Genomic DNA, 27,662 nt, shown 5'->3' with positions numbered 1-27,662 from the left:
CCTGAGAAAACTGTAATTCAAAAAGACACATGTACCCCAGTGTTCACTGCAGCACTATTTACAATAGCCAGGTCATGGAAACAACCTAAATGTCCATCGACAGATGAATAGATAAAGAAGATGTGATACATATATACAATGGAATATTACTCAGCCATAAAAAGGAATGAAATTGGGTCATTTGTAGAGATGTGGATGGACCTAGAGTCTGTCCTGTACAGAGAGCGAAGTAAGTCAGAAAGAGAAAAACGAATATTGTATATTAATGCATATATGTGGAATATAGAAAAATGGTACATATGATGCTATTTCCAGAGCAGGAATAGAGATGCAGATGTAGAGAAGAGACGTGTGGACATAGTGGGGGACATGGAGGGTGGGATGAATTTGGAGATTAGGATTGACATATATGCTCTACCATGTGTAAAACAGATAGCTAGTGGGAACCTGCTGTATAGTACAGGGAGCTCAGCTCAGTGCTCTGTGATGAACTAGATGGGTGCGATGGTGAGCGGGAAGTGGGAAGGAGGTCCAAGTGGAGGGGATATATGTATACATATAGCTGATTCACTTCACAGTACAGCAGAAACTAACGCAGCATCATAAAGCATTATACTCAAAAAAAAATAAAAACGATAACTAAGCACTTAATTTTTGAAAGACCAGTGTCAGGTTGTCTCCCCATTTCCTCCCATCCCAACTTGGTTTTTTCCAAAGTACAGTTGTTGTAAATAGTGCTTCATTAAAGGCAGTGAGCACCTGCTCTTCCTGGCACATTATTCACAAGTTTGCAATGTGTAAACTACCCTCACCTGAGTTTCCCCAAGTGTCACCTTGTGAGCCTTCCATGTCTGTTCAGGATTCTAAATTATGTCTGTGTCTTTAAAAACAGCAACATTTGTTTGATTTTTAAAGGAGTCTCTTGCAATGAGGTGATTCTAGCAGCATAATGGACTCATGTCCCCATCTCCAGGTCTGTCCATCCTGGCTTAATTTTTCTCCCCAGTCCCCTGATAAGATGCAGCAAGACTAAAATAAAACAGGAATCCTGCTAATACTCATATGAATGTAAACATGCTCTACACGTATCTGTGCATCTCTGTAAGACATTTGATAAATGCTGTATACATATGCTTTTGGACACAGATAAGATAAATGCTTATCTATACACATTTTTACAAGGGCAACTCTAGTTTTACTACGAGGAATAATAGTTTCTATGCAAAAGAAATACAAAAGGAAGTTGGAAGGTATACTTACTTCCCCAGTGTCCAGCCACTTAGCTTTTTGCTTCTTGAGACAAGGAGGCTAACAGCTCCCTCCAGCCTTCTCTTCTCTGCTCTAGTCCACCCCAAGAAGGTGCACACTAAGAAGTCTGGGTCCACATTTCTAAGAGAAGGACTGGGGAGGAGGCAGAGTCCATAAGGAAGGTGGCAAGGACTTGTGAGAGAGACCAGGTATTGGGTGGGCAGGCTGATGGGGCCAAGATGGACAGAGGAGAGAGGAAGGCAACCACAGGGAAGCAGTCAGATCCTGCAAGGAGGGTGTCAGAGATGGACAGGCGACCAGGACAGGTAAGAGGGAACACACAGAGGCCACGGCCACAGAGGAATCAGAAAACGACCACAGAAGGGAGACTCACACAAAGCAGAGCTTTCAGAGAGTGGGGGGCTAGATCTTTTGACACTTTTCTTCCATCTGATGCAGTGTTATGGGCCAAGCATGATAATTTACAGGGGGTATTAATTTGTTATGGCTTCTGTAGCAAAATACCAGAGTGGGGGGTTTAAACAACATACAGTTGTTTTCTCACCGTCTGGAGGCTGGAAGTCCAAGGTCAAGGTGTTAGCAGGGCTGGCTTCTCCTGAGGCCTCTCTCCTTGGCTTGCAGATGATCATCTCCCTGTGTTCTCACGTGGTCTTTCCTCTGTGCATGTCGTGTCCTAATCTCCTCTTCCTATGAGGACACCAGGCAGATCGGATAAGGCCCACCCTTATGACTTCATTTTAATATAATTACCTCTTTAAAGACCCTGTCTACAAATACAGTCACAATCTCAGATACTGGAGGTTAGGGCTTCAACATATGGATTGTGTGGGGACACAATGTAAGCCTTTAACACAGGAGAGGCCCTTAACAAATAGAAATAAGATATAAAAATGTAAGGAAAGTCCACAAATTCCAACATGCTCTCTTGAGCCTGCTCCCCATAGGCAGCAATAGAGAAAACCTCACAAAATGTTCTGGGGGAAGGGAGGTGGTATGCAGTTCTAATGACCAGGCTGTTTGCATGACAGAAAAAGCAGGCACCAACATGCCAAAAGAGGGTCTTTAGCTAACCTCTAAAACTACTCAGAACTGGCCAAATTTCTAGAAATTGTCTCACTTAAACATCATACCAAACAGCTTTTCTAGAGACAACTGCAAGTTCTTTCGCTTCTAAGGGGTCTCAGAGCTGAAGCTAATGGGTCAATGCTTGAGACAGTTTTGTACGAACTGTCTGCAGCGCATGCAGCACGGTCAGCACCCTGACTTGATCCTGTGGGTCAGAGCTGCCCCTCCTCATCCACAGAAGCTCTGTTCCCTCACCACACGTGGGACCTGGGAGTGGTCTGTATTTGGTGACAATCTAGATCACTGAGAAAGCTAACACCTTGCTCACTAATGACTCTTACCAAGTATTTGAAATTTTCAAGGAGACCATCTATAAGATGGTAGAATCTGGCCAAAGTTTCTTATTGGAAACATTAACGTTCATGATGTTAACACACCATGGGGAGGTCCTGCCCAGTACCCTGTGGGAAGGGTCACTATTCCACTCATCTGTGACAGCACATCATAGCAACTGTTAAAATATTCAAAATATCCATATAAGCTGGCAAAAAGCTACTGCTCCCAATCCTTGTGTCCCTGTTTCCCCGGTTCCCATCCCCATCACCTGGGTCCTCCCCACTAGCCCCAGATGGTGGTTAGTGCTGCACATAGCAGGCGGCTTCCAGGACCAGCTCAGACCCATGCCATCATCAAAGTTCACTGCGATGGGTGAGGCCAGAGCCCTGCTGGCTAGCTATTGTGAAAATCATTCTTCCCTAGAGGCACTTGGTTCAGTGGATATTTCTTTTTTGCTTAAGGAAATGGAAGGAAACTGGCAAAAAGTTCACATTTAATTCAACAAAGGATTACAGATTACCTTCTGGGTGCAATGTGTTTCCAGGTAATTAGGGAAGCTCTAACATGAATGAAACCTGGTCTTTGAACTTAAGGTGATTAAAGGCTACAGAAACTGCAGTTGCTGAAGCTGACAGATTTGAGATTTCATAAACTGTATTTACCTTCTTAGATTGTTCTGATTATGATCTTCCTACTTAGGTTGACCTTTTCAGGCTTATGGACCTGTTTCACCTACCTATTCTCTGCAGGTGCCTCCTTTATGCCCTTCCCCTCCTGTCCAAAAAAGTAGTGAAAAGTAAATGGTCTGATGATGACTTCTTCTAACCTTATCAGAGTACACCCAGAAGGGGACACAGAGTTCTGTCGTGCCTGCCCTGCCAGGCTTGCAGCAAGCACAGCGTGCTGTTGTGTAACATTTAGTTTCAGTCTATCAATCCCTGTAAACACTGGTGAGTCAAGGTCTGTGGGAGCTCAGCAAGCAGTATCCATGACAACAGTATCTACAGCAGGGTATTCAGCATATGGGAAATAAGAAGGATCACCCACTCCTTCTTTGCAAGAGATCATATAATGAATAACTGAATATTTAGCAAGTCGAAACATTCATTTTATGCTAGCCAATACCACTTCCATGCTGCTTTTTAACCTGTATTTGATTCACACCATTATTCAAAAACAAGACAAAACAAAGAAAGGAAGGAAGGTAGGAAGGAAGGAAGGGAGGGAGGGAAGGAGGGAGGGAGGGAGGGTGGAAAGAAGGAAAGAAAAAGGCAGGCAGACATCCTGCTTGGTTTTGGTTTAAAATATTTCCAATGACTTTTTCTGAAAGAAAATACAATAAAGATGGTCTTCGTGAATTTATGACAACTCCAACCCATAGAAAAAGCCAGTGGAAAATATTAAACATGTTCAATAAATCTCAAGGTATAAGAATCTCATGAAGACACATGACTAAATTGTTCACTAAAGTTTCTTACATATGCCTACAACTTACATGTATTTCTTACCTATCCCTGCTTCTTGCTCCAACACCCTGCTGTGGCAAACATTTTGCATCCATGTATGAGAAAGAAGGCAAGAAGAATGAGACAGACTGCAATGTGTCTGAGCACTGTCCAGCAACTTTAACTACCATATTATGCCAATTAAATTAATCATCAAATTCTAGTGTGTCAGAAATGGCTGTATTGTCTCATATCATCTTTTGTGTGCCTAAACAGAACACTGAGAGAACTCTGGAGTAATCAGAACATTTCACACAAGCTTCACCTAGTTTTAAGAACAGCACGTGAGATCTTAGTTCCCCGACCAGGGATCGAACCTGAGTTCCCTGCAGTGGAAGCACAGAGTCTTAACCACTGGACCGCCAGGGAAGTCCTGGCTTTAACTACTTTTTACCCTCCTAAATAACCTTCTTTGTAGAGATTCTGCCTCAATCTCCTAAGATGACGTCACAAAATGTTTTTAAGGGCAAAACTTTGATTTCCTTTATATTCTTCTCCATCTCCAGCCCATCTTCCTGTCAGAGTTGGGTAAAGCTTGGAAACTGAATAAAGTTCACAAAAAAGGCAGTGCCTACAGAGGTTTAAAGAGGATTTTATTTACATTGACAATAGACCCATTGGCATCACAGACATTTTGTTGTGGTGTCTAATCAATGTTCACCATGAAAATTAATCCCACATTTTAGCAAATGACTTTTGCAGCCAAAGAAAGAACTTTTGTGCAGCATTATTAAGTGTATCTCCTATCATCCAATAATAAATGTCTGGCATGTAGCTGGATGTGCAAATATAACTAGAGACATTAATAAGAAAACTGCACATGAACATTTTGTTTCATGAATAAGCACAGTTCTAAAATTTTAAATTAGTCTCTAATGTATTTACATATTTATAGTCTTGCCTTATATTTGAAATTCTCTATCACTAAATGGAATCTAGTATTATAGTCTGCATTTCTTGCTAACATACAAAATTTTTTTTTCATAATTCATATCCTTGCCAAAGACTATTCATCATCATTCACTAGAGACAAGGTAAAACCACTGAAATGTTGTAATCTTTATTTTTCTTTTCAATATACTAGCAGGGTTTTATATAATACAGAAGTATTGTCATTGATCGTAATAAGTTAAAATCATTGAAATGGCAATTATGAGTCACATATGTACATTTTGTACAACACTTCAGAATGGTGGCGTTTCAGAGAATAGACTTTAAATGTACACTTGTGTTAAAATTAGGGTTGTTATCAAAACAATAAAATATGCTGACTTAAAAATATCTTCCCTATTTGGAGGTATCTTTATACCTAACTGTTAGATATAAAGTAAGCTACAAGGATATATTGTACAACATGGGGGATATAGTCAATATTTTACAATGACTATAAATGAACTATAACCTTGAAAACTGTGACTCACTATATTGTACACCTGTAACTTACATAATATTGCACAACAACTATACCTCAGTCAAAAAAAATATTTTCCCTGATTGGGTCTATCTTCTTGATGGCATGGATGTTCTGATTTATTACCTCAGAAGTTGTCAAGATAGATGAAAATAATCATTCAAAGAGTCATTTGAACTGGCAAACTTGTTTAAACTCAAGTGAATTATGTTTCCACTAGCCCATGCTCATTTCGTTCTTCAGCCACAAACTAGAAAGCTAGTTTTCTGAATATATAAGCCCGAGGAAGAGTGTTCGTGGCAAATGTGTTTGACATTGATTGAAATGGTACTGGTTAAAGAACGTCGTTGTGTGCCTGAAGACAAGACTGTGACAGTTGTGTCCTTACAGAGCAGATGGTTATGATGGCAGGTGGGGCATAAAGGAAAAGATGAAGATGATTAATGTGTCAAGGAGTCAGCAAACCTGGCTAAATAATTATAAATGTGTATTATGACTCTGCACATTCCATTCATTATCTTTCTTGTCCTTTATATAATATTTGACATCGTTGACGGCTTTCTCTCGAAAAAGTAAAAAAAAAAATAAAAATAAAAAGCATCCCTGAGACTTCCGGGACACACACACTCCACAGAGTCCTCTTACTTTTGACCACACCTGCCCAGCCTCCTTTGTATGTTTCTCTTCCTCTGTTTTTCCTATATCTTGGTGCTCCCACCAGGTTCTATTCCAAGCCCTTTTTCCTTCTGACTCTGCACACATTTTTGCTTACTCTAATGGTGTACATTACCATGTGTATATTACCAGAAATCTTTATTTTCAACAGAAATTGTTCTTCTGGGTTTTAGACTACCTACTGGATTTTACCATGTGTACATCCCACAGAACCTCCAATCTTAAACTTAAAATCTTCTTTTATTGCTCATCTACCTGAGTTCTACGTCTAAGGTGATGATATTACTGTCAACTCATGTGCTCAAGCCAAAAACCTGGACACCATCCCCTTTCTCATAGTCAATCACCAAGCTTGGCCAATGTTACCTCCTAAATAGACTCAGTTAATTTACTTCTTTCTCCACCAACAGCACCCTAGACCAGGCCCCTCACTTATCTGAACTGTAGTATAACAACAGTTTTGTTCCTTTACATTTGCATATATCTAGAGACATCTTAATAAAGCATGAATATGTCACATGATTTCCTTTCATAAAATCCTTGTGTCACTTTTCATTGTTTTTAGGATAAAGTCTTAACTCCTTGACATTGATTAAAAGAACCTGTGTGCCTCTCTAACTGTAGCTATTGTCTTTCAACCTTTGTACCCTGCCCTTCATTGATGCTGAATTCCTTCCTAAAATGGACCATTTTATGGGACACAGCCTTTATCTAGGTGTTACCTCTATCTGGAGCACCACTGCTATCATATGACTTCTGACTTTCCCTCCATAAAGTAACACATTAACATCAATTATTCTCACTTTTCTGAGAAGGCTTCCCTGACCAACCTTCCCCCAATACTGAGATGCCCTTCCTTATACACTTTTAATCTTCCCTTTCACAAAATTTGTCAGTGAGTTGGGATTGTGTGTTTAATTTAGCCATGAGATTGAGGGTCGTGTCAGCATTATTCATTGCTATAGCGCTAGCTCTTAGCACAATCCTTGAGTTTTAGTAGGCACTTGATAAATATATATACTTTTTGAGTGAAAAAATACATTTTTTTCACAGTTCTAGATGTAAATACTCAAGTTTAAACCATTTAACTAAAAACAAACACTGTTTTCCTTTAATGGGTTCTAGCATTTTTTATTCCATTTTCAACTTCTCTTGTGTCACCTAAAATAGGGGTAATTCATTTTATTCAGTACTAGTGAAGGGTTCAAAGCATGTTCAGTGATACAGAGTCAGATAAAAGGACCTGATAAGACTTTGTGTCTGTGACAGACTCATCTCAGAACTGACAATGTGGATGGACTGATTTATTGATCAAATGTACGTACAAATATCTGCTCACTATTGTGCTATAAAGTTTACTTTAAAAGGCCAATTGTATAGAAGGAAGTAATGAGGTCAAGAATTCACTTTTACACAGCACTTGCAAATCCATATTCTAACTAAGCTATTTCCAGTGAACTATCAAATCAAATAATTCTTGCTGCAAGGCTAGCATTTATCCACCACCTATTTATTCCTTCCAACTTAGTGTGATAAGCACTGGCATTAAATTCCCAAACTAGATAGCCGACTAGATGATAAACAGAGGCAGAAAACAACTAGCAAAGGACAAAAATCCTGCAGAAGGAGAGTACCATCAGAAACATTTACCAGGCTAAAAAGGGCCATTGGACCATGAGGAGCATCAGTTATTAATGGAACATGCATTAACTATTTTAAGCAGTTTGTTCAGATTGCTTGCAGGTACTTCTGATTATCTTTAAAAGATGGCAAAGTTTAGTTCTGTTCTGCACAGTTTGGCAGCTAAAATAATAGAACATTGGAAATTTCCCTTACTAGTACTTTCTTTTATTGCATTACAAGTTGTTTTTCCTATAGTAATTACCTGGGGAGAGAGTAATAACTAAGTCAAAAAAATGTCAGAGTAAATAATTTAAAACAACTACAATTTTAATATGTTTTGTTCTGTACATTATTTAATGCTAACTTGCAGTGAAATTGCTGAGGAAGTGTTGAATTTGTGTACCCAGCAAGCACAGGAATGCCGTTTGATGATGGAGATGCAATAAAAATAAAATCAATGATCATAATGTTATCGTAAATGACCTACACTGAGCCCTGAAGACATTCCATCTAATTGTCTTTTTGAAGCATGCATTCTTTTATTATTTCTGCCATGATTAATAAATACTGTTACAGATTGTATTTCCTGAATCTAATAAGTTCTCAAAATTATAGTTTCAATTGTTTCTATTTTCTAAAAGACTTCATTAAAAAATATACTCTGGAATAATAGAAATCTTGAAATTCACGCAGGTGTTGTAGATGCCTATCTGAGGCATGATTATCTCATTCATGTCTTATTCTTGACCCTTCCTTGAACATGGGCCAGCCTGAGGTCAAATGGCACTTTACTCCAAGAGCCCACTGCACTAGGGAAGCTTGTCAGCCCTCTGAAGTTACCATTTAGTCCTTCCATTTGTCATTTGTCTTGGCAGTACCTGTAAAATTTAATAATTCATTGTTTCTAAAAACATTGACTGTGTTCCTGTTATGTGTAAAGCATATTAGTAACATTAAGATGGAAAATGCATGGTTGGTCAATGCCTTCAGAGTCCCCAGCTGGTGTAAATGTAATAAAATATGCTAAATGAGTGGGGTCATGCATTCTGATTTTTGCCAGCAAGGAGGAAGATTTCTAATTGGCCTTGGGAAGGGGCAGGATGAAAGAAGTCTTTCAGAAATTCATTGATTACTCATTATGCACTAGATCCAATCTAAATACATTATATGTATTGTCTTGGTGTTTATGTTTCAAACCTCTATGAATTTCCATTTATTATTGTTATCATTATGCCATTTAAAAAATGAAAATTTGGGAGTATAGAGAGTTTTAAGTAACTTGCCACAAACCCAGATTACACAGAGCCGGGTGGGGCCTACTTAAACAAGAGCAGCCTGGCTGGAAAGCTTTCACCCAACCCTCTGGACTGCTGGGTCAAGATCAGCCTTGTTCTTGAGTGGCTCATTTGGCACTTACTGCCTGGAAATTTTATTTAACATTTTGAACATATTCGTGTGTCCATAGACACTTTATAAGCATTCAGAGAGCAGGAGACCTTCAGACCAGCAGAAGAGCAAAGAAAGAACTTAGAATTTATAGATGAGTGAAATGAGTTTAGGCCAGATGCCCTGAGGGTCAGAAAGCTTTTATGCACCTCCATCCACACCAAACTCACAGGCCAGTCCTAGCTGGATTGAAAAACGGTGGAGTCGTATTTCCCGGCACCAGGTGGTAGAAGAAAGAACACTGGCCCTGTCTTGGAAGACTTTGTTCTAATTTTGGCTCTTTCTCTTATTTCCTTATGGTTTTCTGGACTCAAACACCAATCACTTGATCTTTCTGCACCTTGGATTTCACCTCTGCAAAATTGTGGACTAATACCTGACTACCTACTCCTTACTGTTTGGGTATAAAATTAGACAATTTATGGAATTGCTATGCAAACTTCAAAGCACTAGGAGAAAATGTAATCATTCATTGTGTCCGTGCAAAAAATTAAGCAGCCAAGATGGGAATGGGATACTCCATGAGTCTTGCTTCCTCTCCATAGGAAAGATTTTCACTTGGCTTCCAGGAGACAGCACCTGCCTGGTTTTCCTCCCACTTCACTAGCAGCGCCTTCTCAGATGTTAACTGTTGATGCCTCTTCATCTTGACCTTTTAAAACTGGAGTACTCCAAGACCTGGTCCTGGGTCCTCTTCTCTCTCTCACTCTCTCCATAATCTCACCCCACGTTCAGATGTTCAATGCCATGTAGGTACTAGTGACTCTCAAAATTACATCTTCGATTTAGCCCTTTCTCCAGAACTCTAGAGGCAGTATCCAGGGTGATAGTTTAAAAAGAAAAAAAACTAAACTATGTGACTGACTGATCAATGGACAAATTCCAAGATGTAATATAGACAACAGTGTTAAAACGTATCAGAAAGCATCATATTTAGAAATCTTGAAATAAAAGGAGGGTAGGAATGGATCTGCAAAGCTACTGACAAGTTCTTAGACAAGCCAGACTCCTGGTTCCCAGACTTCTTTACTCTGAGTTGCTCCTGGCACTATGTATCCAGGACCAGTCTCTGGCTTGTCCTCATCTGAATGGAGGGATTTTGGGGAGAAGAAACTTAAAAAAAAAGAATTTTTTCCTTTACAAATCTTCTAAAGATTTATTTAAAAGCTTTTGCACATCAAAGGAAACCATATACAAAATGAAAGGACAACCTACAGAATGGGAGAATATATTTGCAAACGATGTGACCAACAGGGGATTAATTTCCAAAATATACAAACAGCTCATACAGCTCAATATCAAACAAACAAACAACCCAATCAAATATTGGGCAGAAGATCTAAATAGACATTTCTCCAAAGAAGACATACAGATGACCGATAGGCACATGAAAATATGTTCAACATCACTAATTATTAGAGAAATGCAAATCAAAACTATAATGATGTATCACCTCACTGCAGTCAGAATGGCCATCATCAAAAAGTCTACAAATAATAAATGCTGGAGAGGGTGTGGAGAAAAAGGAACCCTCCTGCACTGTTGGTGGGAATGTAAATAGGTGCAGCCACTATGGAGAGCAATGTGGAGTATCTTAAAAAAACTAAAAACAGAGTTACCATATGATCTTGCAATCCCATTCAGGGGTATATATCTGGTAAAAACTAGAATTGGAAAAGGTACATGCACCTGAGTGTTCACAGCAGCACTATTTATAATAGCCAAGACACAGAAGCAACCTAAGTGTCCATCGACAGATGAATGGATAAAGAAAATGTGATACATATATATATATATATATATATAGACACACACACACATATACACAATGAAATATTACTCAACCATGAAAAAGAATGAAAATGCCATTTCAGCAACATGGATGACCTAGAGATTATCATACTGAGTGAAGTAAGCCAGACAGAGAAAGGCAAATATATGACATAGTTTATATATGGAATCTAAAAAAAAAAAAAAGATAAAAATGAACTTATTTACAAAACAGAAACATATTCACAGACATAGAAGAGAAACTTATGGTTACGAAAGGGGATGTGAGATGGATAAATTAGGAGTCTGGAATTAACATATACACACTATCTATAAAATAGATAACCAACAAAGACCTACTGTATAACACAGGAAACTATACTCAATATTTCAAACAACATATCATGGAAAAGAATCTGAGAAAATATATATATATACATATACACACATATATATGTGTGTATATGTATAACTGAATCACTGTCCTGTACACCTGAAACTAACACAACATTGTAAATCAACTATACTTCAATTTAAAAAAAAATAAATTTATTTTTAGCTCTACTTGAGCAAGGTAAACATTTTCTCAATCCCTAGGATACTTCTCCTCCTTACAAATATTTGAAGCTCCTTTAACCATGATGACAAAATCCATTATTCCACAGTGAGAGAGACAGAGCCCCCAAATTTAAATGCTTTTCAGAACATTTGTATTTAATATAATTGAATCTAATCTAATCTAAATTCGATTCAGTAATCAAGCAAAATATAAATAGCTGACAATGGATGCCTTCATATTTCCATAAAAGGAAGAGCTTAAGTGACTTAGAAGGCTCAAGGTGCTAAATATTGGGGTCACTCCAATGAAGGGAAGGGGCACATGATAGGAGGATGAAAATGACAGGTAAGTGTTTTATTTTATTGATTTATTTATTTTAACTGCTTTATTGGAGTATAACTGCTTTACAATGGTGTGTTAGTTTCTGCTTTATAACAAAGTAAACCAGATATACATATATCCCCATACTCTTCCCTCTTGCGTCTCCCTCCTACCCTCCCTATTCCACCATTTTGGGTGGTCTCAAAGCACCGAGCTAATCTCCCAGTGCTATGTGGCTGCTTCCCACTAGCTGTCTATTTTACATTTGGTAGTATATATAAGTCCATGCATTCTCTCACTTTGTCCCAGCTTCCCCTTCCCCCTCCCCATGTCCTCAAGTCCATTCTCTACGTCTGCGTCTTTATACCTATCCTGCTCCTAGGTTCTTCAGAACCACTTTTTTTTACTAGATTCCATATATATGTGTTAGCATATGGTATTTGTTTTTCTCTTTCTGACTTACTTCACTCTGTATGACAGACTCTAGGTCCATCCAACTCACTACAAATAACTCAATTTCATTACTTTTTATGGCTGAGTAATATTCCATTGTATATATGTGCCACATCTTCTTTATCCATTCATCTGTTGATGGACACTTAGGTTGCTTCCATGTTATGGCTATTGTAAATAGAGCTGCAGTGAACATTGTGATACATGACTCTTTTTGAATTATGGTTTCCTCAGGGTATATGCCCAGTAGTGGGATGGCTGGGTCGTATGGTAGTTCTATCTGTAGTTTTTTAAGAAACCTCCATACTGTTCTCCATAGTAGCTGTATCAATTTACATTCCCACCAACAGTGCAAGAGTGTTCCCTTTTCTCCACACCCTCTCCAGCATTTATTGTTTGTAGATTTTTTGATGATGGCCAATCTGACTGGTGTGAGGTGATACCTCACTGTAGTTTTGATTTGCATTTCTCTAATGATTAGTGATGTTGAGCATTCGTTCATGTGTTTATTGGCAATCTGTATATCTTCTTTGGAGAAATGTCTATTTAGGTCTTCTTCCCGTTTTTGGATTGGATTGTTTGTTTTTTTTGATATGGAGCTGCATGAGCTGCTTGTAAATTTTGGAATTTAAGCCTTTGTCAATTGCTTCATTTGCAAATATTTTCTCCCATTCTGAGGGTTGTCTTTTTGTCTTTTTTATGGTTTCCTTTGCTGTGCAAAAGCTTTGAAGTTTCATCAGGTCCCATTTGTTTATTTTTGTTTTTATTTCCATTTCTCTAGGAGGTGGGTCAAAAAGGATCTTGCTGTGATTTATGTCGTAGAGTGTTCTGCCTATGTTTTCCTCTAAGAGTTTGATAGTGTCTGGTCTTACATTTAGGTCTTTAATCCATTTTGAGTTTATTTCTGTGTATGGTGTTAGGGAGTGTTCTACTCTCATTCTTTTACATGTAGCTGTCCAGTTTTCCCAGCACCACTTTTTAAAGAGGCTGTCTTTTCTCCGTTATATATTCTTGCCTCCTTTATCAAAGATAAGGTGACCATATGTGCGTGGGTTTATCTCTGGGCTTTCTATCCTGTTCCATTGATCTATATTTCTGTTTTTGTGCCAGTACCATACTGTCTTGATTACTGTAGCTTTGTAGTATAGTCTGAAGTCCAGGAGCCTGATTCCTCCACCTCCATTTCTCTTTTTCAAGATTGCTTTGGCTATTCGGGGTCTTTTGTGGTTCCATACAAATTGTGAAATTTTTTGTTCTAGTTCTGTGAATAATGCCATTGGTAGTTTGATAGGGATTGCACTGAATCTGTAGATTGCTTTGTGTTCTATAGTCATTTTCAAAATGTTGATTCTTCCAATCCAAGAACATGGTATATCTCTCCATCTGTTTGTATCATCTTTAATTTCTTTCATCAGTGTCTGATAGTTTTCTGCATACAGGTCTTTTGTCTCCTTAGGTAGGTTTATTCCTAGATATTTTATTCTTTTGGTTGCAATGGTAAATGGGAGTGTTTCCTTAATTTCTCTCTCAGATTTTTCATCATTAGTGTATAGGAATGCAAGAAGTTTCTGTGCATTAATTTTGTATCCTGCTACTTTACCAAATTCATTGATTAGCTCTAGTAGTTTTCTGGTAGTGTCTTTATGATTCTCTATGTACAGTATCATGTCATCTGCAACCAGTGACAGCTTCACTCCTTTTCTGATTTGGATTCCTTTTATTTCTTTTCCTTCTGTGATTGCTGTGGCTAAAACTTCCAAAACTATGTTGAATAATAGTGGTGAGAGTAGACAACCTTGTCTTGTTCCTGACCTTATTGGAAATAGTTTCAGTTTTTCACCATTGAGAACGATGTTGGCTGTGGTTTTGTCATATATGGCTTTTATTATGTTGAGGAAGGTTCCCTCTATGCCTACTTTCTGGAGGGTTTTTATCATAAATTGGTGTTGAATTTTGTTGAAAGGCTTTTCTGTATCTGTTGAGATGGTCATATGGTTTTTATCCTTCAATTTGTTTATATGGTGTATCACATTGATTAATTTGCATATACTGAACAATCCTTGCATTCCTGGGATAAACCCCACTTGATCATGGTGTATGATCCTTTTAATGTGCTGTTGGACTCTGTCTGCTAGTATTTTGTTGGGGATTTTTCATCGCATCTATGTTCATCAGTGATTTTGGCCTGTAGTGTTCTTTCTTTGTGACATATTTGTCTGTTTTTGGTATCAGGGTGATGGTGGCCTCGTAGAATGAGTTTGGGAGTGTTCCCCCCTCTGCTATATTTTGGAAGAATTTGAGAAGGATAAGTGTTAGCTCTTCTCTAAATTTTTGATAGAATTCACCTGTGATTTCATCTAATCCTAGGCTTTTGTTTTTTGGAAGATTTTAATCACAGTGTCAGTTTCAGTGCTTGTGACTGGTCTGTTTTTATTTCTATTTCTTCCTGGTTCAGTCTCAGATGGTTATGCTTTTCTAAGAGTTTGTCCATTTCTTCCAGGTTGTCCATTTTTTTGGTATATAGTTTCTTGTAGTAATCTCTCATGATCCTTTGTATTTCTGCAGTGTCACTTGTTACTTCTCCTTTTTCATTTCTAATTCTATTGCTTTGAGACCTCTCCCTTTTTTTCTGGATGAATCTGGTTAATGCTTTATCAATTTTGTTTATCTTCTGACAGAACTAGCTTTTAGTTTTATTGATCTTTGCTACTGTTTCCTTCACTTCTTTTTCATTTATTTCTGATCTGTTCTTTATGATTTCTTTCCTTCTGCTAACTTTGCAGTTTTTTTGATCTTCTTTCTCTAATTGTTTTAGGTGTAAGGTTAGGTTGTTTATTTGAGATGTTTCTTGTTTTTTGAGGTAGGATTCTATTTCTATAAACTTCCCTCTTAGAATTGCTTTTGCTGCATCCCATAGGTTTGGGGTCATCATGTTTTCATTGTCATTTGTTTCTAGGTATTTTTGATTTCCTCTTTGCTTTCTTCAGTGATCTCTTGGTTATTCACTAAGGGTTTTAGATTAGGCAATATCATGTAGTCATCCTTGGTTATATTCAAAAAAGGGAAATTTTACAGGCTTTGCTTGGGAACAGAGCAGAGGTAGCTAGCACTGAATCACAGACATGCCCCGTTTCTGTCCTTCAAGGCCCCTCCTGGTGGTTGAGCCTAGCCCGGGGAAACTGACTCTAGATAAGAGCGCAGCAGGTTGAGGACCTTGGCATAGACTGACTGTTTGTGTCCACCCAAAATTCATGTTTAATCCTATTCCCCAATGTGATGATATTTAGCAGTGGGCTGTTTGGGAGGTGTCCAAGACATGAAGGTAGAGCCCTCCTAAATGAGATTAGTGCCCTTGTGAAGGAGACTCTAGAGAGATAGCTGGCCCCTTCTGCCTTATGAAGACCCAACTGGAAGACGACTGTCTATGAACTGGGAAGGAAGCAGGTCCTTGCCAGACACTGAACCTGCCAGCATCTTGATCTTGGACTCCCAGCCTCCAGAACTGTTAGAAATGAATATCAATTGTTTGTAAGCTGTCCAGTCTGTGGTCCTGTGTCACAGCAGCCCAAATGGACTGCTTCTCCCTTTCTCCTCCCCATCTCTGTTCCCCACTACTGTGTCCATTTTTTAAATATGGCTGATTTTTTCATATTAAGAGGACTAGTTAGCCAAGTATTACTGTTATTAAAATAAAAATTAACTAATTCTGTGATCAAATGTTAAGAGCTTTGTAAACTCCTTTAGCTTAGCCAGACTATAGCACAAGAAGGAACAGTTTGTATAAATACAGTTGTCTCTCTGTTGAGTGAATTTCTCACACAATTTTCCTCTCTGTCAGTTAACTATATTTCCATAAATAATTCCCACTTTATAGCCTAGTGTAAAGACTCATGACTCTACCTCTCTACTTATAAAAATACTGCTTATAATTCTCCATATTATCTTTGGCCAAGTATGGGCACATAAAACAGACTGAATCGAAGAGTCTGAAAAGAAAGTGTGCTTACAGAAAAATGGTTTTCCATAATCCCTTCCACAATTCAACAATGTATCTATTCAGGTGCTAACAAAAATAACAAAGGTCATGATATATTCCGATTATAATTTGATGGATTGTTAAAAAACATTGCCCATTTATTTTAAGAATACCCTATAAATTTTTTCTTCCCTCAGTTTAGAGACTAGACACAAACTTGAATGCAAGGAGTCACACAGAGATGAGATATCAAGAAATATATAATGTTCTCCCCCAAATTTCCTCATGGTCTCTAAAATGAATATCTTTCTCATTTACACCACCAGGATTCCTATTGTTATTCTCATGTCTTACAATAATTTCAAGTCCATAAATAACTTTGCCTATTAAATCTTAACATGTTAGAGAATTGCATATTTTTCTGTGATTATCAGTTCACTGGACTATTAAATCCACTTATTCTGTATTTGGTAAAATGGTCTAGAGAAACCATGAAATTATCTCATGCTGTGAACAGAAGGGGCAGCTTAAATCCATAAACAACTTGTTAGCACAGGTTTCAAACCTTTAAATATTCACTTGGTATGACTCATGTTCAAGACCTTATTTCCACATTATTTCTAAATGTACAAAAACAGAATTGATTGGTTACTGGAGTCAGATTTATAAGCTCAGCCCTCAATGTTTTCCTCCCTTGGTGATCAATTTCTTCAGGCTGGGTAGCAAGAACATCCCCAACCCCTGATCTTGCCCAAAAGTAAGTAGAGGACTGCGGATGCATTCCAAGGTATTTGGAAACCTCACTCTAACATAAGGACCATTCCTCCTATTGGAAAGAACACTGAGGAACCACAGATGGTTCAGGAACACACAACTGGGCCAAGTTTTAACATTTTGGTGTTGTCACATTGGGTTTTGTTTCCCAGTAACAATGCAGCCAAGTATTTTGAAACTCCTGCCTCTGGCAGGAGGCTGCTTCTTACTCAGAAGAGCTAGTTTTCTAAGAACCCTTTTTTTTTCTTCATCAGATGTATAAGTCAATGCAACTACCTAGTAATATCTGTGGCCCACAGGTGTCATACTTTAATTTTAATCTGGGCTACTCACAACTCCTGGAAACAAATAATTGAAAAGCATTTTATTTTTTATCAGTTTCTCACCTTTATGAAGTGAGGCAATGTTACTCTTGCATCATTGCAAATGCAGTGATGGGTCATGTGATATTTCCTTTTTACATGAGTAGCAAAATGAGGTTGTGAATGAAAAGCTCCATCATAATTTCTCTTTTAAAACTGATCATTATCATTTATGAAGCTCTAATAAGTCACCCAAAGTTGGATGTGGCCTGTTTCTGTGTGTGCAGTGAGAGTTGGGAGGATGCGAGAGGAAGCCCAGAGGGTCTGCCTGCACCTGTGTTGGAAGGGCTCAAAGCAAGCCTGGAGCCTGATGGGACTCAAGCTTCTGCTTTCTCAAGGTAGGTATGTTTTTTCAGTCATGAACTGCAAAAGACTTTGTGTGGAAAGACTCAGAATGTGCTCAGCAGATGAGCTGCAGCGGCCACCACGACTCACTGGCTCACGTGTGTTTATATGCTTCTTGCTGTGCTACTTTCTCACGCTCTTTTGGAGACTTTTCTTCTAAATTGAAAACGGTCCCTAAAAATTAAAAATCAGGTCATGGGAAAAGTCATTTCTTGAAGGACCAAACTGCTGAAACTGCCTGGGTTTTCTGTCCCTGACGTTCCCCTTCCTCCCTGTCCCTGGCCCACTGTCATTAGGTGTGTGACACTGGAAAAGACAAAATGCACCTTCCTTTTCCACTGAGCTGTCTTGTACACCCAGCTATGTTGGTGCTGAGATTCTCTCTGGCTTCAGTTGGCTAGTGATGGAGCACTAAATCTCACCAGAAGGACACAGAATTCCCTAAGCGCATACTCTGATGTGCCAGCCTGGCCAGTCCCCAGGAAGAGAAGTACACGGACTGGCTCTGCCCAGAGGCCCCAGTCAGGTGAGAAACAAGGGCAGAGGGATGGTGAAGTTCAAAGTAGTGACCTGACCTACCTCTGAACTTGTGCAAGCATGTCTCTACCATCCTTAAGTCAGCACCAATTCCTGAGCCGTTTAAGTCACTTTGCTTATTGCTTTGTCAGAGAAGTGCATGAGATGCTTTTCCAAACATGGAGACACTAAACATTCTGAAGCTAAGTCAGGATAAGTCTCAGTAGTTGGTTCTGCTGTCATGGGCTTGTGTGACGGTGAACTTTGTCTTTTCTTTAGTGACAAGTTTCCTCTCCAGAGACCACAATAATGCCTCTGGTTCTATCTTTGTGCCTCACATAAAAAGACATTAAAATAGCCCAAGATACGTGATAGCATTTCCACTCTATACTACCTTTAGATTGCATGCCCTCAGTCATAAATCGATTTCTTGAAATAGTAACTCCTAGTTTGGAGATTTTCCCCATACATTCAGCATTAAGGCTTTCTGGGAAATATTTTTAGTTATCTCCAGTTCTAACTCTATTTTATTAACAAAGACCTGGAAAGGTGAGGGATATGGAAAAAAAATAAGTGCATGATCAATTCCCAATCTTCTATAAAGGGCATAGTGAAATGAGTTGCTATTAGATGTGATAGTAATGGATTATTACAATGTTTCTTTCCCAAGGAAGTTGGCAATGTCTCAATCCTGTTCCAGGTCAGTTACTTGTACCTTCCTTGTCTGTAGCAAAAGTGAATGTGTGAAAATATATCCAGTGGAGTAGGGCAAATAGCACATGTTCTTGGGTGAGTCTTTGACTAATAAACTAGGCTGTCTCATGAGGACATCTCTGTACCCTAATGCTTTGGGGCTGAAGAAGCCATTATTGCCCTGAGCCCACACCCGAGCCTTCTGATGAGTGTAAAAGTCAGTCCAAACCACAAGTAGCTCAGAGCTGACTGCTAGGTGGCTGTGGTATAGAACCTCGTTACCACTACAGGCAGATAAAGGGAGACCAGGTGAAGAGGAGTACCATGTGAGAACACATTGTACCTTGATGCACTAGTGTCCCTGGGGCTGCGGTTCAGTAATAGACTCCATTCCTTGGGCTACAAGTGGTGAAGACATGATTCAGCACATTTCAAAGGTGGATTTATTGACTATGGATGGGGGAAGAACATGGTTTTAGCTGGTGGTGACCAGAAGCGGGGTCCGTGCCTCCTGACCGGCCCCTCTCCTCCCACATCCTCCCTGAGACTGGGGCGTGGTGTTCATGTCTGTGCTCACTTCCTCACGAGTCACTGTCAAAGAGGGAAGGAGGTCCATGTCTCCTGGCTTCCATTTAGAAGTCCTGGGGGACACTTTTAATATGGCTGGCTTGGGGCTTTGCATCAATAAGAATAGTGATGGCTCAGGGTGATTTTGATGCTTACAGTCATACCCAAAGGTCCAGGTCTGCTGTCAGAGTCAGTGTGTAGCAGGTACACATGGACACGGGGAGGGTGGCCTGGGTGTCGTACAGAGAGCACTTGCCAATGCTGGGTCAGTACCTTCACCTCTGTGCACAGCTACTTTCCAGAGAAGGTGAATCAGAACACCGTTCTTTTGCCCTGGGGTGAAGTACTGGTAGATGGAAGGGAAGGGAGGGCCCAAAATAAATCTTTCCTTCTTTCTTTCTTCCTTCTCTCCCTCCCTCCCTCCCTCCCTTCCTTCCTTCCTTTTTTAATACAGGAAAATATTTACATATTTCCAACTTTCTTTGGTGGAGATCTTAAGAGCACATTCAAGATGTAAAAGGTCTGGAAATGAGGCAGCACTGAGACTACCTTTAGGTCTCTCCTGCTATACACACGGGTTCTGAGAGCATGTCCTGCGGCTTCAGTAGGGCACTTTCATCAGTGTACCATCTTGCACCTTCATTTTCTCCACTGGCCATGATTGTAATCTGGTATTTTTTAAAAAAATGATTCCACTAGGTTACCTGTTGGTATGAACCACAGGCATCAAAAACTGAGCTTCTTTACTCTTTACTCAGACTTGATGAAAAATTCTATTTTACTCAAGAACTGCTAATGCTAAAATGCTCTGAAACATGTTCCAAGTCACACTGTAACAGCAACAGGACCAGAACTCCAGATCTCCTGGCTCTTAATTCACTATCATACACAGTTTTGCTGTATCGTGGAGGCTTGTGTCTTCATCCATGCAAAGTTCAGCATTATAATTTAAAATGAACACTTTTACAAGGTTTATATACTAAGTATTTAATAATTTGTATAATCATTTCAGTTTTTATAGATTATTATTTATCATATTACTATGTAGCCAAACTAAACATTTCTAATCTCATATTAGCTTCCTTTTGCTGCTGTAAAAATTACCACAAAATTAGTTAATTTAAAACAACATGAATCTATTATCTTACAATTCTGGAGGTCAGATCCCTGAAATGAAGTGTCAGCAGAGCTACCCTCCTTCTGGAGCCTCTAGGGGAGAATCCATTCCTTGCCTTTTTGTTTCTAGAGACCACCCACATTCCTTGGTTTATGGCCCCAAATCACTCAGATTCAGGCTGCCTGAATGACATTCAGAAATGTCATCACATTTTCTTCTCTTACCCACACTCTCTTGTTTCCCTCTGTAATTTATAAGGACTCCTGAAACTGTGAACAAGCCCCTGTGTCCCTGTCTTTTGAAGTAAAAGGCTGACTGAAGAGTTAATGATTGGGAAACGTGAAGATGGAGAAACAAAGAATAGATGTTGGGCTGGAGAACTGGTAAGAGTTTAGACTATAAGTCTGCCTCGTGGCAGAATCACTGAACTCACAGTTCCCTGACAGACATAGATAAAGGCCTGACACACATTCCTAAGTTGTTTTTATAGGAAACAGACCCCCACCAGATGAAAACTGCTGCTCACAAGCACGTAGACCCCAGACTGGTTGGAAACAGAAGGTTGATAATGCTGACTCCGAATTACCTCATGACCAACCAATGAATGTCCACGAGTTGATCACGCCCTGCTCCTTGAACCATTACTATAAGACTCCTTACTACCCCTCCAGGGTAGGACACACAGTTTTGAGAGCATTAGCCCCCTGTAGCCCCTTTGCCTGGCAAAGCAATAAAGCTATTCTTTTCTATTCACCCAAAACTCTGTCTCTGCATTTCTATTTAGCACAGATGAACAGGGGCTGAGTTTTGGCAGCACTCCCGTGCTTGGAAGTCCTTATAAATTAGACTGGGCCCACCCAGTTAATCCAGGATCATCTCCCATCCCAAGATCCTTAACTTAATCAAAGTCCCTTTCCCATATGTAGTCACTGGTTCCAGGTACTCATGCCAGGTACATCTTTGGGGACTGTTATTTTGCCTACCTATTCTCTGGAAATAAGCAGAGAGAAATCTAGAAAAGGAGAAGCTGCCCCAGTGTCCTTCAGTGGCTCCTGTATTTGCAACCCAGACCCTAACAGGAAGATCCCCACACAGAACACTCAAGTGGTGAGAATCCTCCCCTTTCCCAGCTCACCTGATCCACGCTGACTCGGCCATTGGGTGGGGTTTCAGGGGAGGTCTTCACGGGAAACAGGAGGAATGGATAGGGGGTTCCTTTAGCTAAAGTACCTGTGTGACTTAAGGGGAGTCGAGGATAAGCAATCTGACTGCACGGGACAAATGTAGACTAGCTGGAGTCTTTCCCCTGGGGCTTTGCGTAAACCAAGGAGAATGAGGCCTTCCTCGTGACTGACAGCAGGGGCCAATGGGAGGGACCTGCTGGGAGAAGGTGGGTCTGTGGTGAAGTAATCTCAGAAGGTACAGGAAGCCATTGCTACTGCCTTCTGTTCATCGTTGGCCACTCTTTTTCCTTTTCTCATGTCTCAATATTTTATCCTTGTAGAGGAATATCTACTATCAGATGACCGCAGTTAAAACAGGCTGTGCTCTTCAGGATGTACACATGCCACCACCCCTGGCCTGATGGACTGGCCTCAAGCTGCGGCGGAGGCAGGCTCAGATGCTCTTCACCTTTCTTATGCTTCCCTGGTCAATATAGAATCAAAACACAATGACAGGAAGAAAAGCCCACTCTTTCGAGGGGATAAATGTTCTTAGTGTGTCTTCACATTAAGTAGGCATTCTGCTTATTCTTTAAGAAAAATTTTTTATTGATGTATAGTAGATGTACAATATTATGTAAGTTACAGGTACATAATATACTGATTCACAGTCTTTAAAAGTTATGCTTCATTTACAGTTATTATAAAATATTGGCTATATTCCCTGTGTTGTACAATATATCCCTGTAGCTTATTTTATACCTAATAGTTTGTTCCCATTAATCCCCTATGTCTATATTGCCCCTCCCCCTTCCCTCTCCCCACTGGGAACCACTAGTTTGTTTTCTATATCTGTGAGTCTGTTTCTTTTTGGTTTTATTCACCAGTTGTTTGTATTTCTTAGATTCCACTTATAAATGATATCATAACAGTATTTGCCTTTCTCCATCTGACTTATTTCACTTAGCATAATATCCTCCAAGTCCATCCATGCTGTTGCAAATGGCAAAATTTCATTTTGTTTCATGGCTGAATAGTATTCCATTGTGTATATATACCACAGCTTCTTTATCCATTCATCTATTGATGGACACCTAAGTTGCTTCCGTATCTTGGCTATGGTAAATAATGCTGCAATGAACATTGAGGTGCTTGTATCTTTTCAAATTAATGTTCTTGTTTATTTTGGATATATACCCAGGAGTGGAATATATACTGGGTCATATGGTAGTTCTATTTATAGCTTTTTGAGAATGCTTTATACTGTTTTCCACAGTGGCTGCACCAATTTACATTCCCACCAACAGTGTACAAGGGTTCCCTTTTCTCCACATCCTCATCAACATTTGTTATTTGTGTTCTTTCTGATTACAGTCATTCTGACAGGTGTGAGGTGATATCTCATTGTGGATTTCTTTTTATTTGGCTGCAGCATGCAGCTTATGGAATCTTAGTTCCCCAAACAGGGATTGAACCCAGGCCACAGCGGTGAAAGCACTGAGTCCTAACCACTGGGCTACCAGGGAATTCCCACTCTCATTGTGGTTTTGATTTGCATTTCCCTGATGATTAACAATGTTGAGCATCTTTTCATGTGCCTGTTGGTCATCTGCATGTCCTCTTTGGAAAAATGTCTATTTAGATTTTCTGCCCGTCTTTTAATCAGGTTGTTTGTTTTTTGATGTTGAGTTCTATGAGCTGTTTATAGATTTTGGATATTAACCCCTTATCAGTCATATCATTTGCAAATATTTTCTCCCACTCTGTAGGTTCTCTTTTTGTTTTGTCTATGGTTTCCTTTGCTGTGTAAAAGCTTTTAAGTTTAATTAGGTCCCATTTATTTATTTTTGCTTTTATTTCCTTTGCTTTAGGAGACAAATCCAAAAAAATATTGCTAAGGTTTGTCAAAGAGTGTTCTGCCTATGTTTTCCTCTAGGAGTTTTATGGTATCCAGTCTTACATTTAGGTCTTTAACCCATTTTGAGTTTTTTTTGTATATGGGGTAGAAGGTGTTCTAATTTCATTCTTTTACATGTAGCTGTCCAGTTTTCCCAGCACCACTTATTGAAGAGACTGTCTTTCCTCCATTGTTTATTCTTGCCTCCTTTGTCATAAATTAATTGACCACAAGTGTGTGGGTTTATTTCTGGGCTTTCTATTTTGTTCCATTGATTTATGTGTCTGTTTTTGTGCCAGTACCATTCTATTTTGATTACTGTAGCTTTCTAGTATAGTCTGAAGTCAGGGCGTGTGATTCCTCCAGCTCTGTTCTTCTTTCTCAATATTGTTTTGGCTATTTGGAGTCTTTCATGTTTCCATACAAATTTTAAAATTATTTGTTCTAGTTCTGTGAAAAATGTCATTAGTATTTTGATAGGGATTCCATTGAATCTGTAGATTGCCTTGGGGAGTATGGTCATTTTAACAATAATAGTTCTTCCAATCCAAGAACACAGTATATCTTTCCATCTTCAATTTCTTTCATCATTGTTTTATAGTTTTCTGAGTATACATCTTTTACCTCCTTAGGTAGGTTTATTCCTAGGTATTTTATTCTTTTTGATGCAATGGTAAATGGAATTGTTTCCTTTCTGATAGTTTGTTGTTAGTGTAGAGAAATGCAACAGATTTCTGTATATTAATTTTGATCCTCCAACTTTTCTGAATTCATTGATGAGCTCTAGTAGTTTTCTGGTGACATCTTTAGGATTTTCAATGTATAGTATTATGTCATCTGCAAACTGTGACAGTTTTACTTCTTCTTTGCCAATTTGGATTCCCTTTATTTCTTTTTCTTTTCTGATTGCTGTGGATAGGACTTCCAAAACTATGTTGAATAAAAGTGGTGACAGTGGACAACCTTGTCTTGTTCCTGATCTTAGAGGAAATGCTTTTAGCTTTTAAATTGATTTTTAATTAAAATGTTTTAATTTTTAAAAAATATTATGTTTGGGCTTCCCTGGTGGCACAGTGGTTGAGAGTCCGCCTGCCAATGCAGGGGACAAGCATTTGTGCTGCGGTCTGGGAAGATCCCACATGCCGCGGAGCGGCTTGGCCCATGAAACATGGCCACTGAGCCTGTGCGTCCGAAGCCTGTGCTCTGCAACGGGAGAGGCCACAACAGTGAGAGGTCCACGTACCACAAAATTATATATATATATATATATATATATATATATATATATATAATGTTTGTCTAAAGTACTCCTGAGTAACTCCAGATATGCGGATCCATTGCTTCAGTTATATCAGGAGATAGGCATCAATATGTCCCCAGATAGATAGTAGGTCAGGGAGTTCCCTAGAGACTGGACCAGGAGTCTTTCCCATGGTGAACAGGAAGTCAGGTAAGTGAAGTGGAACATGAATTCCTTCAGGAGATGGAGGGACAGGGCCTTTCTGGGTAAGAGGGCATTATGCCAGGAACCTATGAGAAATTTCCAAAGTCAGATTCTCCCTCTCAAAGAACAAAGCCCTGTAGGTTATCTGATCTGGACTCCATTATGCATTTGAGCCCTGTAACAAACTGGCCCTATTCTAAATCCATACTCAGATAGGAGCTTCTAACTTTACCTCCCATGGGATTGTGCCTGAGACTCTTGGCACATGACAGCTATGACTTTACTGGACATTGTGAAATAGGCAGTCTTGTGTCCTGGGTAAAGCCCAGGACACCCTAGGCTTGGGCTGCTGAGCTTGAGGGAGTGAGGTCATCGCCTGGTCAGTGCCACTGTGTGGGCACCTTTCTGAGCAATGTATATTTGTTTTCTGTTTCTTTACAGATTTTTTAAAAGAACTTCCCCATTGTTATCCACACCGCCAGAAAAACTGGGTTATGGAGCACAGAACAGGGAGATTCCACCTAACTGACCACATATTCCTTATTAATGTGTAGCATGTCAATCTCAGGGAATCCCAGAGGCTAAACTTGATGACCTCGGGACCCTACAGCAGAACAGAGAAACAGCTGCAGTGTCTGGCAGTGTTTGCCTGTATCTTAGATAGACCATCATAACCTGATGGTGTCCCTACCTGTCCTACTGAACATCACCATTGGGGTCATTCACACCATCTTTATGGAATTCCTCTCCATAGAGGAAAGCCCAATGCAGAGGCTTATGTCTGCAAATGTCCTGGGCCTGTGGGAAGTTGGTCTTCGTGGCCTTGCATGACTCTAAAAAAACCACCTTGCCATTACTCCCTCCCTCTGTTATCTCATATGCTCTGGCAGTTCAGAATCTCCATCTTTTCCAATCCAGATCTGTGCTCCAATCACAAAATGTCCACAGTTTCATTGAGCCCTGCATCCTCAATATACCTGCATTACCTGGGGTCTGATCAAGGTAGCTCACTTCTAAAATGAGCTCAGTTGGTGTTTTGATTTCTTGAAAAGGAACTGGCTGACATGAAGAAGCATCAATATAATTCATAGATTCAGCATTTTGATAATATGGCACAATTTGTCTTCTGTACCTTTTTATAGAGAGCAGACCAGGTGTGTGAGTGGGCAGAGGGGAGAGGGTGACTACCTGGCTGATTGGACTCAGGGAATGATGCAGAAGCCTATTTCCCTTCTCAGTTGTGCTGAGCGAATGAGCAGGTGCAAAGTTATTTTTAATTGAGCTCCACACTGTGGGTCTACACAGAACTGAAGCTGTCTGTTGAGACCAGCTTTCTGCACATTCAGAACTACTCATGGACCCAATGAGGACACTTCAGTTAATCAACTGTGTCATTTATAAAGACAAGAAACTTTATAGAAAAAAGTACTAACCACTCCAAAAGAGTGCTCAAAAGAGCACAGAGATAAATTAAATGCTTCTAAAAGACAGCTCAGTAGAACAATTGAACTCTCCAGCAGAATTTTCCATGGTGATAAATGTTCTATGTCTGTTCTGTCCAATATTGTAGCTTCTAGTCACATGTTTATTGAGCACTTAAAATGTGACTTATGTGACTGGGGAACTGAATTTTTAATTTTGTTTAATTTTTTTAAACATCTTTATTGGAGTATAATTGCTTTACAATGGTGTGTTAGTTTATGCTTTATAACAAAGTGAATCAGCTATACATATACATATATCCCCATATCTCCTCCCTCTTGTGTCTCCTCCTACCCTCCCTACCCCACCCCTCTAGGTAGTCACAAAGCACCGAGCTGATCTCTCTGCAGCAACCCACTAGCTATCTATTTTACATTTGGTAGTATATATTAGTCCATGCCACTCTCTTACTTTGTCTCAGCTTACCCTTTCCCCTCCCCATGTCCTAAGCCCATTCTCTACATCTGTGTCATTATTCCTGTCCTGCCCCTAGGTTCTTCATAACCTTTTTTTTTTTGATTCAATATATATGTGTTAGCATACGGCATTTGTTTTTCTCTTTCTGACTGACTTCACTCTGTATGACAGACTCTAGGTCCATCCAACTCACTACAAATAACTCAATTTCATTTCTTTATATGGCTGAGTAATATTCCATTGTATATATGTGCCACATATTCTTTATCCATTCATCTGTTGATGGACAATTAGGTTGCTTTCACATCCTGGTTATTGTAAATAGAGCTGCAATGAACATTGTGGTACATGACTCTTTTTGAATTATGGTTTTCTCAGGGTATATGCTCAGTAATGGGACTGCTGGGTCATATGGTAGTTCTATTTTTACTTTCTTAAGTAACCTCCATACTGTTCTCCATAGTGGCTGTATCAAC

Source organism: Delphinapterus leucas, chromosome 2 (assembly GCF_059928025.1).
Source record: "Delphinapterus leucas isolate spDelLeu-1000000601 "Yukka" chromosome 2, BTC_Dleu_Yukka2, whole genome shotgun sequence".
Taxonomy (NCBI): Eukaryota; Metazoa; Chordata; class Mammalia; order Artiodactyla; family Monodontidae; genus Delphinapterus; species Delphinapterus leucas.
This window is presented reverse-complemented; position numbering follows the sequence as displayed.